This window comes from Cibotium barometz, chromosome 41, assembly GCF_041138505.1.
Source record: "Cibotium barometz isolate CiBa-2024 chromosome 41, ASM4113850v1, whole genome shotgun sequence".
In the NCBI taxonomy this organism is placed as follows: domain Eukaryota; kingdom Viridiplantae; phylum Streptophyta; class Polypodiopsida; order Cyatheales; family Cibotiaceae; genus Cibotium; species Cibotium barometz.
Window position 1 is genome coordinate 30,252,773 of NC_141086.1, and position 17,196 is coordinate 30,269,968.

At 38.3% G+C, this 17,196-nt stretch overlaps 1 pseudogene; it reads right to left on the minus strand.

Moving 5' to 3' along the window:
• The window catches only part of LOC147614848 (uncharacterized), a 74,552-nt pseudogene extending 58,557 nt beyond the window's left edge, over positions 1-15,995 (minus strand).
• Between the last annotated feature and the right edge of the window lie 1,201 nt (positions 15,996-17,196).

Genomic DNA, 17,196 nt, shown 5'->3' on the forward strand with positions numbered 1-17,196 from the left:
GAAAATTTGGTGTCATTGTTTGAGTTGGATGTGGAGAAGATGGTGTTGAGATACACACTTGAAGTGGTGAATGTGCAGCCAAATTTTAAAAATGCTACAAAGATTTGCCAAAGGTTGAACCTCCATTGGAAGAGTCAAATCATGGATGGAAGGAGAGAAAACACATCAAAAGACATCTCAAAAAAGCATCAAAGTGCAAGAAGATGAGTTGATAGATCTAAACCTTGGAGATGATTGAGAAAACACCTCAAATTATGAAGATCTTGCACTAGTGCTCGACTAATCAGGAAAAGGTAGCAATGAGGGATTTTTTAAAGGGGGCAATGTGGCCAAGAGATCAAAATTGGTGAGCATGACATGGCCATTGTGGAGGAAAGCAAAATGTTATGTGGATTGAGATCTCTGTACACAACACCCTCCTAGTGCAGGTGCTCCAGAGCTAGCACTATCTCCATTGCATAAAACCTACACAATTACCACTGCATTTGCTCAAACCAAAACAAAACACACAACTCATATAACTGAAGGAGTTGTTAAAGTCATATAAGGATGTATTTTCATGGAATTACACTCATGGAAGGCATTGATCCAAGTTTGTACCAACATAGGATTAATACAAAGGAAGATCCAACAGAGCGGTAGTGATTGAATTTGAACTATGCCAAATAGGTGAAAGAGGATATATGGAGTTACATTGATATAAAGGCATTGCTCCAAGTTTCTACCAACATAAGATAAATATGAAAGAAGATCCAACAACAAATGTATAGGATGAATCCAAACTATGCCAAGCAGGTGAAAGAGAAACTATTTGGGTAGTGAGGTTCATATATCCAACTGAAAAGGCAAACTAATTATCACCTATTGTGATTGTGCCTAAGAAGAATGGGAAGCTTAGGGTGTGTGTTGAATACACAAAACACAACAAAACTTAGGGTGTGTGTTGATTACATAAAAATTGCGATAGAATTTTCCTTGTCTTTGTGGATAAGTTTTGATATGGCCATTGGAAACAAATTAATGCAAGAATCAAGATGGTTTTAGCTTGTGTAGTGTGCCCACAATATTGTCTAGGAAGGCAAAGAGAAATTAAGCACTCAAAAAGGAAAGCCCTAGGATTGATATACTCAATGAGCAAGTTTCAACACTATTTACTTGGATATGTGCTCGAAAACTAATTTGTCTTTCCTCATATACTCAATAGAAAGTTTTAACACTAACTACTTGAGAAATCAATTTGTCTTTCATGTTGACCATCACCTAAGTAACTAGGAAATTGGCAAGATGGATGTTGTTAATGATGTAGGAATTCATTTTAGGAAATGAGCATGCAACAACTAACTTCTTGTCTCGAATAGATTCTCATGAGCAACCCACTGAACCCCATGAACTTCAAGATCAACTTTACTAGGTGTAAAATTGCTTGTATAATAACCCTTGACCTAGAAGAAGGGAACACTCTAGGAAATAAGCATGCACTGAATTTTTATCTCGAATAGATTCTCATGAGCAACCCAATGGAGTTCAAGATCAACTCTACTAGAAGCAAAATTGTTTGTAATAACACTTAACCTAGAAGAAGGAAATGCATGTTATGATATACTTACTTTCATTATACAAGGTGTGTTCCCACCTAGAATGTCCAAAAATTAGAGCAAGAAGATGGCCCTCAATTTATAGAGTTTACATCCAAGCATCTAATCCCACTGATTTCTCCTTGATTCACTCCACCTCTCCCAGAATACATCCAAGCATCTAATCCCACTGATTTCTCCTTGATTCACTCCACCTCTCCCAGAATATCTCCACACTTTCTAAATCTTCTCATGCTACCCTTTATTCTCTCCCAGTAGATTCTTCTCACCTTTTCACAGGTTCTCTCACATTTACACATTCTCTTTTACAGCCTCTTGCCAAGGGCTTGTTCGTGCACTGATTAATCACTGAGCAAATTAATCCTCTGTTTTGTGTGTAAAAAATAGAGTATGCAATCTGAGGCCTTAGAGTTCAAATGAGCTCAAATCCTTTCAAGGCCATCAATAGCAATTAGTCTGGTAGAGGACTAAGCCAAGAAACACAAGATTTGACCAAACATTGAATGCTTAATCTCTGTTTTACCAAAGTCACCTGCAGATTTGATGAAGAGCTTGGATCTCACTGTAGACTTGATCAAATCAAATTTTGACTTCACCAGCTAGTAGAGCATGCTTGAAAACCCCTGGAGCTATAAGGAATTAGACCAATTTGATTTCATGAAGTAAAAAACTCAGATTTCCTCCAAAAAAATGGCGCCTGTAACTTTTTGAAAGTAGCCGAACAATTGTGTAAAATGGGTGTAGATCATTTATAAAGAAGATGTGTGCTCGACCACCATAAGCAAAAGGTAGTCTTAGTAGGAACACATCAAGGAATATTAGGAGGTCAATTTTATGTTGACATAACAGGCCAAAAGATCTTACAGGCTGGATTTTGGTGGGGCCGATAGTACTAAATGATGCATGGGCATATGTAAAACTATGTGATTTCAATTAGAGGCCACCATCTTAGCTGGTTGGATGATGCTGCACAACCAGATCCTACCTCTAGGACTTTTTTAAAAGGCGGGGTTTGGACTTTGTCAAGACCATTCTAGCCCTTAGCTCAGCGAAAATAGGAAAACAATGCATGGGCATATGCAAAACAACATGATTTATATTAGAGGTCAACCATCTTAGTAGTTGGTCAAACGCTGCGCACAACCCATCCTACTCCTAATCTAGTAAGGTTATAAAGTTATTGTGGCAGTGGTTATTTTCTAAGATAACACTTGGCACACTCGGTGGTGGGTAGTCCGCCCCATGGTGGAACCCACTTAATGACAGATTATTTGGATAAGTAAAAAGAAATCCGGATGCTATAACTTCTTGATTATACATAGCATCTTGAAGACCTAATACATATCTATATGAATCTATATCTATAACATGAGCTAAAGGATGTACTTGCTTATAAGAATGAAATATAGAATGTAAATAATTTGAAATTTTTATTTATTGTTCTATATATCCAAAATTAGAATTTTTTGCACTCTATTTAGCATCGTTTGGATGGTTACTCTGACCATATAGACATGTAATGCACCTCTTCTTTGTGACTTGGAGCTAAAGGAGATCCTCTCTTAACTACAGAACGTCGTGGCTTTGGAGCACGTTATGGATATTGTTGATGACCTTCCGGAGCACTTGGAGCACGTTATACATATTGTTGATGACCTTTCGGAGCACTTAGAGATAGTTTTGCTGAGCGAGTGGCTGAAATTCCTTGTCGAAGTGGACCACTATGTGCTGCACAACATGCCAATTGGCTGATACAGATAATTGTTTGGATCTTAGATTTTCCACTACGTCTAGTATGCTGGTAGAACACTGTTCTAGCTCTTACTCCAGTACCTAAAATTATTTCTTCAATTCTGCAACCTGTGTTTCCAAAAGCTTCTCCTTGCTTTCCAAATCTTGGATTCTACCTTCATAGTTGTCTACATCATTTTTGCTGATATCCTCATTTGTATTTAAAGGATTAATCCTACTCTACAAAATTTGAAGATTTACTCTATCTTCTTGAGCCTCCTTTCCATGTTGATCCACACAAAATTTATGCTATACTAATATTTTTGACATTTAAGTTCTGCATCTGTATATTTTCTTTGAAAATATATAATCACTTCCTATATTTGTGCCTTAACTTGATTAGCCTCATGTACTTCAGAGTGGAGATTCTATAGAGTTTATTGTAAATGCACTTGTTCAACTTCCAAAATCTGCACTTTTTGATTGACTATAGAGAGTGTTGTTAGCTCTGCTTTAATCTTCTTCAGCTCAGATTTTGTAGAATTTAGCTCTTTTTATAGGGCATCCTTCTAAGTTGTCATGCATGTAACTGCCTCCATGGTTTTAGAGGCACATTTTGTGATGTAATGAGAGGCTACCTTTAACGAATTAGTGTCCACCTCTTCCAAAAAGGCTTGCTCCAGATGGGCTTGCACCATCCTGACTCTCCAGATTCTGGACTTCCTCTAGATTGCCAGAAATTTGCTAGCCTTCCCTCTCGATTTCTTCAACAATTCCAACAACCTTGCCCAAAGTCAATTTGTCATGGGATTTCTTTCTTTTATTTCCTTATGGAGTAGCCCTAGTGCCCCTACTGCTGTTGTCAATGGGTTTGGCACACTGGTTGTTGGGACTCCATTTTGTAGAACTTGTAAATAAAGGCCAATCTTTTTCTTTGATTGAGAGCCTGCTCTTTAGCTCTGCTTGTAACTGGAGAAAAAGAATATGTGCCCAATCCCATGGCCCTCTTTGACATATATGTCAACTTATGAGTAAGAATTATCATCTCTATAATAAAGTTGAAATGTATTCTATTATAGGCATCCTTATGATTTGCTAGTTTATACTACTTACCCGCTCCCTTGGAACCAAAGTAAAATTCCATATCAGCATATGAGGCTACAAGAATATCTACTGTGCCCTCTAGTGGCAATTGAAAATCTTGAGCCATATATTCTGGAGTCAGTAGTAGTTGGGTGCCCTGTGTTGTTGTCTTGATAACTCTTATTCTACACCTCCTATAATTTCTCTATCAAATCATTGCTAAATGACTAAGGGTTCCACGGAAGACAAGCGAACTGTAGTAGCCCCACCTTTTCTAGCTAGACATGGGTGTGAATAATATTCACATTGAGAACAACAATAAGCTTCTCAAATTCCACCATGTTTGTGAAAGGAAACAAAAAGCAACAAAAGTGAATGTAAGAGAAAGGCAGAGAACAAGAGCGAGATGACAATGAACTTTGCAAATAAAAAGTGATTGTAAAAAATGCGAGTTTTGATAATAGAGATGTAGGGTGTGGTGTAAAATATTTCCGAATGGTAGAAAATGAGACACACTAACTCATGATGACTGGAATCACAATGCACACAATTCAAAGCAACAGGGTGGCTAAGAGAAATGAAGCGGAGGCCACCCCATGATACAATAATAATAACCCAATGGATTTGCAGACTAGCCAATGCGCATGATTACTACATGGACATGGACACGTGCCATATGAGTGTGTGAAAAAAATAGTGCACACTTGCACACTTGCACAGCAACACTAGTTCTAAGCCTTCCAAATAGGGCTTCAATGTGAATCCATTTACAAACTTTGGCAATTTTACACCATCTAATGATATTAATTCAAATGTTTCAAAGTCAGGCTTTTCGGATATTTGATATGGGCCTGTCTACCTTAACTTGACTTTACCCGGATGTGTACCCATTCTAGAATTAAATATTAACACCGGATCACTGATAAAAAAAAATCTTGAATTTAGCATTTCTGTTCATAAAAAGCTTCCATTGCTTCTAGATGACATTGGCATTCTAGTTGCTCTTGAGCCTTTTTTCTCCCGACACCAGCAATTGCTCTAGCCGATGTGTGACTGATTCTTTTGATGATAATCTATGAGTCACTGCCACCTAGAAACTAGGTATTATGAATTCCATTGGTACTACCGCTTCCAAACCATAGACCAATGAGAAGGGAGTACTTTCAGTCTTTATATGTTGTTCCTAAATGCTCAGAGTGCTGAATATAGTCTCTTATCCCAATATGTTCTATTCTCATTAACAATCTTCTTCAAGATTTACTGCAAAGCCTAATTGATGGATTTGGCCTGACCATTGGCTTATGGATAACATACTATGGACTTTTTATGAATAATCATGTGATATTCAATCAGACTCCAAATAACATGGTTCAGGAAGTGTCCACCCTGATCACTAACTAGTTTTACTAGGCAACCAAACCTGGTCATAATCATTTTATATAAGAATTTCGCTACAAATACAATTGTGTTATCTCTAAGAGCCTTGGCTTCCACCCATTTAGTGCAATAATTAGTGGCTACCAGTATATACTTGTTACTGGTTCTCTAAGCTGATGGTTGGAATGGACCCAAAAATCCAATCCCCACTTTAAAAATGATTTCAGAGGCAACACTAGATTGTTTGACATTTTATCCACTCCATTTGGTTGTCCTAATCTCTGGCAGAAATTGTAGGCTTTAACAAATTTCCACGCATCTTTCAGCACTATTGGCCACCATAATCTAGCATGGAATATCTTCCCACCTGCGATTTCTTCATAAAAATACCCTCCACTCATGCCTTGATGGGCTTCTATGCATTACTACTATTTTCTCATGATTTGGGACACACCACCTCAAGATTTCATCAATTCCCATCTTGTACAATTGTCGGGCTACAATAGTAAATGTTCTGCTTTGAAGTATTGGCCTCTTCCGATGGTCTTGGCTCATGCCTTCTAGAAATGATCCATTCATCAAGAACAATAACATTTCATCATACCATGTATTTGGTGGAACATCCAAAATAAACAATTCTGTGATGTCCAGAAACTGATCTAGAACATCATCCTCCGGCTCTCCGAATTCTATCTGAGATAGAAAATCAACAATAACTACATGCTCACGAGTCTACATTCGATGGTGACCTGCAAAAACATCCATCTTGCCAATTTGCCTATAAGATTAGGCTTGCTCACCAGATAAATTAATGCATGGTGATGAACATGAAAAACAAATCGATTATCCAATAGATAATGCATAAACTTATTATCATAATACACCATGCCCAGAGCTTCTCTCTATGTCGTGGAGTAATTCTTCTCAGTTGTGGATAGCATTCGACTGGCATAATAAATTGGATGAAACCATCCAGCCTTGGTTTGTTGCATTAAGGCACTATCGATTTGGCAACATATGATGCATCCACAAAGACATGAAACTGCCTCTCCCAATCTGGAGGTTACACGATCAGCATTACAAATAACATCATCTTTAGATGCTTGAATGCTTGTTCACACTTCTCATTCCAGACGTATAGAGCATTCTTCTTTGTGAGCAGATATAGTGGACATGCCACATGTGCTAGATATCTAAGAAACCTTGTATGCCATCATTTAATTTATCCCAAGAATTTGCTCAATTCTTTAGTGCTGTGTGGAGCTTGCGATCTAATAATTATGGTCACCTTTTGGGGATCCTTTGCTAGCCCATCTTCTGAAACAATGTGGCCAAGCAACCCTCCACTCCTTATTACTGCAAAAGCACACTTTACTGGATTTAGACTCAATCTGGTTTCACAGCACCTTTGCAGACACAATGTCAAGTGTTGCAGATTTTGCAAACAAATGCTGAAGTCATCCACAAAAACCCTCATAAATGTTGTGAGGTATGCATAAAAGATTTCGTGGACCATCCTCTAGACTGTGGTCAATGCATTCTTCAACGCGAAAGTCATTACATTGGAGGTGAACACCCCCCATTCTGTGACAAAGTCTATCTTTTCTTTATCTTTTTTGGTGTGATCCTTACTTAATTATGTCCATTGAATCCATCCAAGAATGAATACATCTCATGGCCACCAATTGCATCCATTAGTGAGTCTGTGAATGGAAGTTAAAAAGGTCTATGACTGTGGCTGCATTTAATTTTTTGTTAATCCACACACACCCTCAATTTGCCATTCTTTTTGGGAACTATGATAATTGGAGACACCCAGTTAGCTTTGTCAATCGAATAAATGAAACCTACTTTCAGTAATTTGTCAATTTCCTCTTTCCCTTGGTGAGCATAATTTGGATTCATCTGGTACATTTGTTGTCGGATGGGAACTGTAACTTCTTTGAGATTAATCTTGTGCTATTAATAAAAACTAGAGTCAGTACCCTTTATATCCATGTAACTCTAAGCAAACACATATTTATATCCTAACAATAGTTCTTGCAATTATTGTTTCCATTCATCTATAAGTTTGGCACTTCCTCAGACCATTCGAGGGTAGAGTCATTACCCTTTATATTCATGTAACTCTAAGCAAACACATATTTATGTCCTAATAACACTTCTTGCAATTATTGTCTCCATTCCTCCATAATTTTGACACTTCCTCAGACCATTCGATGGTTCTAATCATCCCCCAAGTTCATGTCGAACAATTCATCTTCTTGCACCCGATTCTTCCTCTCATAGGCTTTTTTGACACATATGAATGCCTTGATTTCTTCAAGAACCTCATCCTTTCTACTTCTGGACAAACTTCTTTGGTTTACTACTATAGAATTTTCTATTTTGAATTGGCCAAGATTCTATCTTCCATGGTTGTTCCCATAGTCGATTGCACTGCCATGTCTCTTGGCTCATATTGTGACACTCTCCAATCAAAATCCACCTCAAATAAAGAGACAAAATCTAGATTTTCGTTAAAATTTTCTCTTCCTCATCATCTTCCACTCCTTCTAGCCAATTGAGTCCTTCTACACACAGAGTGGTTGATTCAATGGGTTGACCCTTGCTTTTGAGAAGACAGATAGCTAGATCTTCTTCTTTCCTTTTTGGATGGTCAACCGATCTATCTCCAAATTGAGTCGAAAGGCACCGGTTTAATATTTGTGATGCCTAATCCATGAGCCATTTCTTCTAACGACACAATAACTCCAAATCCTCCATCAATGAGAACTCCGAGTATTGTCCATTCTTTAAATGTTATTGTAACTTCCAGAATTGCTTCATCATAGTCTGGAAATGGTTCTATAGAGCCACATTGAATTGTGTTCATCTGACTACTATTGGGCTAAATCTCTTCTAACGATTCCATAAGAATAATCTTTTTAAAGAGCCTTTGCCTATAATTAGGCACTAATTATAAGCTAAGCACATAAATTAATCCAATGTGATATTAGGTTTCATCTTTTGCAAATCTTCCCATAAATCATACATCACCGATGGATTAGTTGTCTATACTTCACTTGCCACAATCCAAGGTAACATTCGTACCCCTTTCTCTTGTCCACTTGACTCTTGGTGTTCCTGCCCTTTGAGTGGGTTTGTTATGTTCTCTGTTCTTCCCTCGTTGTTGCATCCCTCTGGATTTTCCTTGGAGTTCACTCATGACTCGGCAATGATACTTTTAGCCCTTCTTGGACTTATTGTATGCCTTTCCTACATCGTTCTAGGGACTTTTTTTTGCACCTTTTCCTTTTGATTTCAGTGCTTCCAGCACTTTGTGGCCCTTCTCTGCACCTTATCATCTATGGACGTCCTCCGGACATTTTGCTACCACCGTGATTGGCCATAAAGCAATGTGCACATTCTGAACCTCGCCTTATCCTTCATGCACTTACTTGGTGTCTTGGTTTTGGACCTGCCACTACTCCTCCCAATTATGGGGTTTTTCCTTTGTCCTTGGTCGATCCTGATTTTCCATATCAATCACTCGGCACATTAAGCCCTCGTGATTGCTCCATGATAACCTGTGGAGGCTCCACTTCCTCCCGAATTGACTGAGTTGAAGTGGATCCCTCTCCTTGTGTTTTCAGGAGTTCGCTGCTAGATTGAACACTCTGTCTTTTGATGTCCTAGTTCCTTGCAATAGTAACACTAAAAAGCTACACCGAGCGTCCCTCCTCGATCTCATCCATAAGGGTGAGCCTGTGGTATACCTGAAATCGACGGATATCTATTGCACTGAAACCGTGGATTGAGCTTGCTCTATTTGGCGCTGTGGGTGATTGAGTCTAGCATTGTATCGACGATAAGCCTCCGTAAGCATGTGTGGTGGTCTCGCATATAGCACAATAGAGAACAAATGAACATTCTTCTTTGGTATGACCTTGCTTTGAACACATCGTACACCACACATTGGATTGCAACCTAGATTTAGTTCCTCTTGCTCATCCTTTGAAGAATCCTCTTGAGACTTTGCTTTCCCCTTCTTTGAAGTGGAACTCTTCCCTAAACTACGTTCCGATCTTCGAGCAACTTCCACCAACCCATTAAATTTGCTGACTGTAAGATCCATAGATGCCACCGTAGGTTTCAACTTCTTTTGAAACAAAGAAATGTCTCCGAGACCTATGAACAGTTCTTGTCCTTCTAGAACTAATGAAGAAAGGCATCACACAAGGCCGCTTAAGTTGAAAATGCATTGGGGCCATACTGGGCATGCCAATTTGTTGCTCATCCCCATCAAATGTCACTAAATGTATTGCGTTATGAACTATAGTGATGGTGAGTGGCATGCCATTAGCCAACCAAGTGTTTTTTCCATGTGTGTATCTAGAAAATCCTTCTTCTTACCATGGAACTTTGGATACTTAAGAGACACACATTGGGCCATGACTAAAAACAATGGGGGCAAGATTGTGCCGGCAAGGCCAAGTGGACTTGGAAAGGTCCCCGGAACTGTTGGAGCTAGAGCAACAATAGGACGTGTCAATGGTAATTCAACACCTGCTCCAAGAAGCAACAACCCCATAAACGATAAATTTTGAGCAGCATGGGGGTGGAACATTGAAGTTTTCCATATACCGACTATCCTCTGAGTGAACACTAACACTATCTTCTCCGAGCCTGACACTGGCACCATTATCTTGCTCAATAGAGACATTATTGTCGTCGTCAATGTCCTCTCTTTGACGATGCTCAAAGCGAGCATCATAATGCCATTCTCAGTCTACAATCACTGGATAATCCGAAAATTTGTGAGTGGCTAATAAAAGTCATTTAACACGCTCATCTTCCAGCATCAAAAGAAGGTTTTCCACATTGGATTAAGCATGGATGGGAAACACAATTAGATAACCCTTTAGGAGTGCTAAAACATGATTGAATTTGAAAAATGGGAGACACTCTAAAAGACCCAGAGACGAAGACCCATGAAATGCAATCACTTCGACGCGATCAATCGGATGCGACAGACAGGTGAGCAAAATAGCGGTGTAAAAGCTAGAGGAAACCTCTTCATTTGAGAGAAAACACATCAACATCATAGTCACAAGAAATGTTTCAAGATTTTGGTTTTGTTTCAAAAGGTTTCATCCCTCGACTAAGAAACCGTGAGGTTTCAAAAAATCAATGATTTCATAAAGTATAAATACCTAAAGAACTCATAGTAGCTATCTAAAAATAGAGTGTAATGATGAAAAATTGTCTCTTCTCACACATCTCGCGGAACCATCCTTATTTTGGTGAGGCATTATGGCAATTTTACTTAATGAGATGCCACAAGTGGTTCAATCAAGGACTCTTAAGAAATTAAAGAAGAGTAGGTAGAAATTGGGAAAGATTTAAGATATTGAAGGAAGAAAAAGGGAAAAGGAGAGAGGAGAAGAAGACGAAATGAGAAGAAGAGCAAGGGAGAAGAAGAGGAGAGAAGAAGAGAAAGGAAGAAGAAGAGGAGAGAAGAACAGAATGAAGGAAGGAGGAGTAGAAGTGAAAGAAGTAGCAGAAGATGGAAAAGGAAAGGAGGGAGGTAGGACAAGAAGAGGGAAGGAAGGTGATAAGGAGAATATAGAAGAAAAACAAAAATAAAAAAGATCCTAGAAAATTTAGGGGAGAAAAAAAACCTATAATTTGGGTGAAACTGCCATACTCGAGAGGTTTTGAGGTTTTTAAAAACCGTTTCGAAGTTTCGAGGTTTCCAAAGCTAGAAATTGGTTTTTTTGTTGCTACTATGATCAGCATGCAAAATGGAGCGATGAACACCATCCTGATTTAAATGAGAACAAAGGTGAACAGGAGGACTTAACAAACATCGAACAATCCGCCACTTAACCGCCGGCAAAGATAGAGAATCCACCCATGCTAACTCCATGCAGCATAGACATAATGATTAGATGATGAAACTAGAGCGTGGGTAGGGAATCGATCACCGGCATGATCGCCAAAAGTGTTGGCAGATAAACCAACATAGTAATAGAAGATTTAACATTAAAAATTATGGTAGAATTAAACAATGAATAGTTCGTTTATACATACTGCAGACGAATGCGACATTGCACAAACAATGCGAAAAACGAAATGTAGACTCAAAGCTCTTCTTCTTCTTGATTATCCATCCATACATTCAGGCATGATTACAATGAGCGCTTGTAAGCATGTATGTAGTTATTGGCTTTGAGAATTAGAATGACACTTGTTATTGGTTATAAAGTTATTGTGGTGGGGTATTTCCTAAGGTAACATTATGGAGGTTTTCTTATAAGTGAGGCCCTCGAATGCTAATCCTACGTCTAACATGCCTATAAGAAGGCTAGGAAGAAATAATCCTACAAAAATCATAACATTATTTGGTTTAATCATTGTATATGGTACATCATGACAATTTGGAGGTCTTCAAGGGTAAAACTCATAAATAGACTATGCATATTTTTAAACAAATTCAAGGAGAAGTTCAAGAATCCCTGAAAGCCCAATTTGTCTCTTCAACTTATAAACATAATTTCAAGTAAGTTGTTGCTCACATTGGGATGGAAAAATAAGGAATATATTTACTAAGAATACTAATATAAAAAACTTCCTTGAGAAGGCTATTACACTAGAGGATAGTGGAAGTAACACCCAAGAAAATAAGCGGCTTAAATGTGACGAAACTAGGTGCATTTTCACTACTAGAAGAGGACACCATGGATGGTTTACTTGTGGTCACCATGGAGGTGTTGTAATGGAAGGAGTACATCTCCTCATGTAAGAAGTTCAATTTGATAGTTCTAGAGTCTACCTTTCATGAGCCACCACCCCCTACTTTGAATGTGATACACCATGGCAAGGCCAAACAAATTGCTTGGGGGAAGATTGTAGACTATCACTATGAAGACTCTACAAGTAATGTGAGTTTCTAGCTTGGAAAGAGATCTCTTAATTGATCATTGAGTAGTTAGACAACAATTATATAATAGCTCCATGTACCTGTATAGTCTGGACTCATTATTGATAGTTAGATGGAAATTCCAGTCTGAACTCGTTATTGGTGAGTAGTTACATGGAAATTCTAATATAGCTCCATGTACGTGTGTAGTTTTGTGTTATGAATCTAAATTCCTAGTATTACATTAAGCACCAACGTATGGCCTAGCTCATAGGAGCTGGCTAGATGGTTTAGTACCATGTGTATATGGATAATTATATCAACAATAGATTCAGCATAACCTTGCATGTAACACTATTGAGGATACTCCGTACCGAGAAATACTATCTAGCATCATTCTTAGGACTAGCATTGGCATGTATAGTATAAGAGATTGTGATATTTGGAATGTCTCCCTAACAACGGTAACATTTGAGATGCTCAAAAGATTTCTTTATGGATTTTGATTATGGTAGGTAATTTCATGAAGGCTATCACACATGCTTACACATTGACCTCAACAATCAAGTAGATGATGAAGATGGTGCTGATGGTCTTCTAAGTTCCAAATACACTCTCATTGTCATTGTGTATGATGAAGGAGATGATGCAAATAAAAATTATCCAATTGAAGATTATTTTCACTACTACACCTTTGTATATGACAAAGTGATCAAATTCAAGAGAGCAATAAAAAATGAAGAGTCTTTCATTCTAATGTCTCCTTGTTTAAGACACCATGAATGCCATCTTTCTTAACTTTTTAGATTGCCTTGCAAGGTACTATGTTCTCGAGTGTATAGAAAACTTAGATATGTAAAGGTGTGTCCCGTTTAAAAACTATACATGATTTTCAATTACAATTAAGGCTACTTTTTTCTTAAGAACTTGTTTGTTAGAATCTCAAGATGGCTTGCCCGGTTTTCTCCTTCTTCTTATGTTTCTTGTTTTTTCCATTGGCATCTATATTATTCATTGAATTGTTGTGCGTCTTTTGAATTTGATTTAAAAATGAGTTTGAGCTCACAACTGTGCTTTGGTCCTAGGAGCAACAAGTTGACATGCTTTTTATTTATTCCTTCTCTTATATTTTGAATCCTTTCACTTTACTTTTGTAAGTTATTCTAGTTTGTATTAATACTTGAATGAATCATTTCACATTACTCATGATCTCTCATTGTTGTGTACAAGAAGGAAACACAATGAAAGACGAATGTTGATAGAGAGAGTCTAGAGTTTAGGTACTAGTGAATGAAAGGAGGCCTAGGGAAGAGGCAAGATGAGTGTTGATTTAAGAGGTTCAAAAAAATATACATTAAGATTCAAACATTAAAGTCATTAGATGAAATGCTCATATGAGTGAGTTGTTAAAATAAATAAAGCACCCTTGACAATCTTGCGAATAGATTGCACCCATATGTGACCTAGATGCAATAAATAAGGCAACATAAATCTATGGTATGGATCTCATTAGAGAGAGAGAGAGAGAGAGAGAGAGAGAGAGAGAGAGAGAGAGAGAGAGAGAGAGAGAGAGAGAGAGAGAGAGAGAGAGAGAGAGAGAGAACTAAACAAAAGGAGGCCCATGGAAAAGGCAAGCTAGAACATCTAATATGAAGATAGCAATAAAATATGTAAATGGCTAAATGAAGATTGAATATCATGCAGTCTGTCTGGTTTTGAAATCATCAGATGTATATGGGTAACTTTTGAGAGATGAAAGGATGGTCATGATGTAGTAGCCCTTATATAGTATAATATATATTTCCCAAAAAAGAAAGAAAGAAAGAAAAGGCAAGCTGGATGTTGATTTAACACGTTCAAAAAGTGTACATTAAGGTTTAAACCTTGGAATGGTTAGAGCAATAAATAATGCACCCTTAAGAATCTTGCAAATACTAGTGGCATGACCCATCTGTGAACGAGCAAGAGTATCCTCATCCTCATTGTTGGAAGAGGAGAAAAAGGCCTTATATTTGAAGCCCACTTTGGGCCTCATGGTCCTCAACTTGACAACCCACACACATATATATATGAACATATCGTGCTTGCCATAATAGCAAAGCTCACTTACTTTTCTTTAAATAAGCACCAGACTTGGCATACATATGTATCTAGCATTCCAACCCAGTGTAGTCGTGACAACCAAACACACGTGAGCAAACCATTAAAACAATCTTTGAGCAACTGGATTATCTCTCCTTGGAAGCCGATACTCCTCGCTGCCATCTGTCCAAAAAAATATATAAGACAATAACTTTAGCTATTGCACGATATAATTTTAAAGAATAAAAATGCTAAAAGATAGAACCTCACAAAACTCATTTGGTGGATAAACATTTGAGACGAATGGCATTTGAATAGGCTTGTAAACAACAAATCAGAAGATTCTGTAATGTCCAGTGCCTATGCATCGAAAATCTAACTTATTAGACTTTTCATAGTCTAGTTGATCCGCAATCTTAGATTGTTGTAAGTGTTTGGACCATACACACCTAGCAATAATCTAGATTCCAAAATATATAGATATTCCCTGTTTAAAAAAATTGTATCAATAATAATTTATATTTACAATTAAATGCAAAAACTACAAAAAGTAAGTTTTTATATCGTAATACACATGTACACTCTAATAGTTCGATCATTAGAGCTGCTTCTTGTCGTTGAAGGTAGAAGAAGCAGAATTTGCAGAGTCTTCATGAGCTCTCACTTTTGCGAGCCTCTTCCAACACTCTTCGATGTGGTGTCCTAGCTTGTGGCAATAGTGACACTTTCCTTTCTTCTTCTTGGTGTCACCCTCTGACGAGTCCACTTTGCCTTTTTCCTTGGAGAAGTAGGCTTTGTCTCCTTTGCTTGCATCACCCCTAGATCTGTTCTTCCTTGTCTACTCCTCTTGGAGAAGTAATCCAACCAACTCCTCAAAGGATATAGGATTGCCTCCTTCTCTCATAGAGAGATTCAGAGAAGTATGGAAACTCTGATAGGACTCAGGTAAGGAGTTAAGAATGGTGGTGATCAATTTCCTGTTAACTACCTCATATATATTTAGCAAGCTATTCTTCAAGGTCTATTACCTTGGCAAGATGATATGAAATGGAATCACCTTTGTCCATGGTCAAGTCATCCAGCACCTGCATCAGGTACATGACTCGTGCTTCATTACGGGACTGGAACATGGTCTCAAGGACCACCCAGGCAGCTGTTGTAGAGCTGTAGGATCGGATGTGAGGTACAATCGAGCACTTAACTGAAAGAGCAATCATGGCCATTACTTGAGCATCACGGGCATCCCACCGTCTTTGGTCTTCAATGGGTCTGGGAGGCGGTGCTGTAATGCTTGTCACAAACTTGTGCCATAGTTTGAGTCGTCCTTGATGTCGAGGCACCAAGAATTGGCGCAACAGGACAAGGCTCTTACCCCATGACAATCTCCCATATCCCCTTGGCAATTAAGAGATTCTTGAGCATGAAACTCCATAATAAGTAGTTGGGACCATAAAGTTGATCTTCAGTTTTGTCACATGAAGGCACCGAATCTAGAAAGCTCAGTGGAAGTGGCTCTGTCTGACATCCTCACAGTAGTACGAGACTTTCCAAAGATGGAGGGAGAACTAGGAACAGGAACACCCCCCCCCAATGTGAGCTCTTGGAAAAATACGAGAAAAACAGATTTACGAGAGTGTGCACACAAGGCACTGAGATATGACGAGATTGAAGGTGCGATTCGTGGAAGCATACCAAGAACAAGGTGTATACTTGAATGAGTGAACACATGACTCTGGGAATAGTGCACAAGAGCTAGAGTGTCATGGATGCTTCCACCTTAGAAAAATTTCCCTCATGAACAAGAACCCCAAATATGCAGCACGGAGGCTTTGAATTTGATGAAAAAATGTATGGAAAAGAAAGTCCCAAATTTGTGTACCATGTGGGGTAAAGGAGATGGGCGGTGATGACTACGCTTGGAGGTCGTCTGGCTGCAGAACCTTGCTCTAAAACCGCAATGTTAGCTAATTCCCAATCAACAAGATAATCAGCATAACATTAAGGGGATTGTGGGAGTACAAGATGTAGTGGAAAGCATAAATTCATTATACAAGTAGGTCTTTTTTATAGGAGAGACCTCATTACATATTCTAAGCATATGCTAGATGTGATGCCACCACATGTGCTAAATAAGATTCCACCACATATTCTAAGTATGATGCCACCACATATGCCTTTTAAGAGGCCGCTCCTACACAAGAGACTTATACAAAGTAGCGGTTGTTCACACACATTGGAACCACTTTATTTAAAGCTTACATTCAGTGCTAGTTTACTCAACCACCTAGCACTTGTTTTTCCCACATTAATCACTATTAATATTTAGCACTTGCTGGTCCTTCCCAAGTTAGAGGGTCTACAATTTAGCCATGAAAATTAAATAGATTATGGTAAACAATGATGACTATATTATAGCAAACGTTG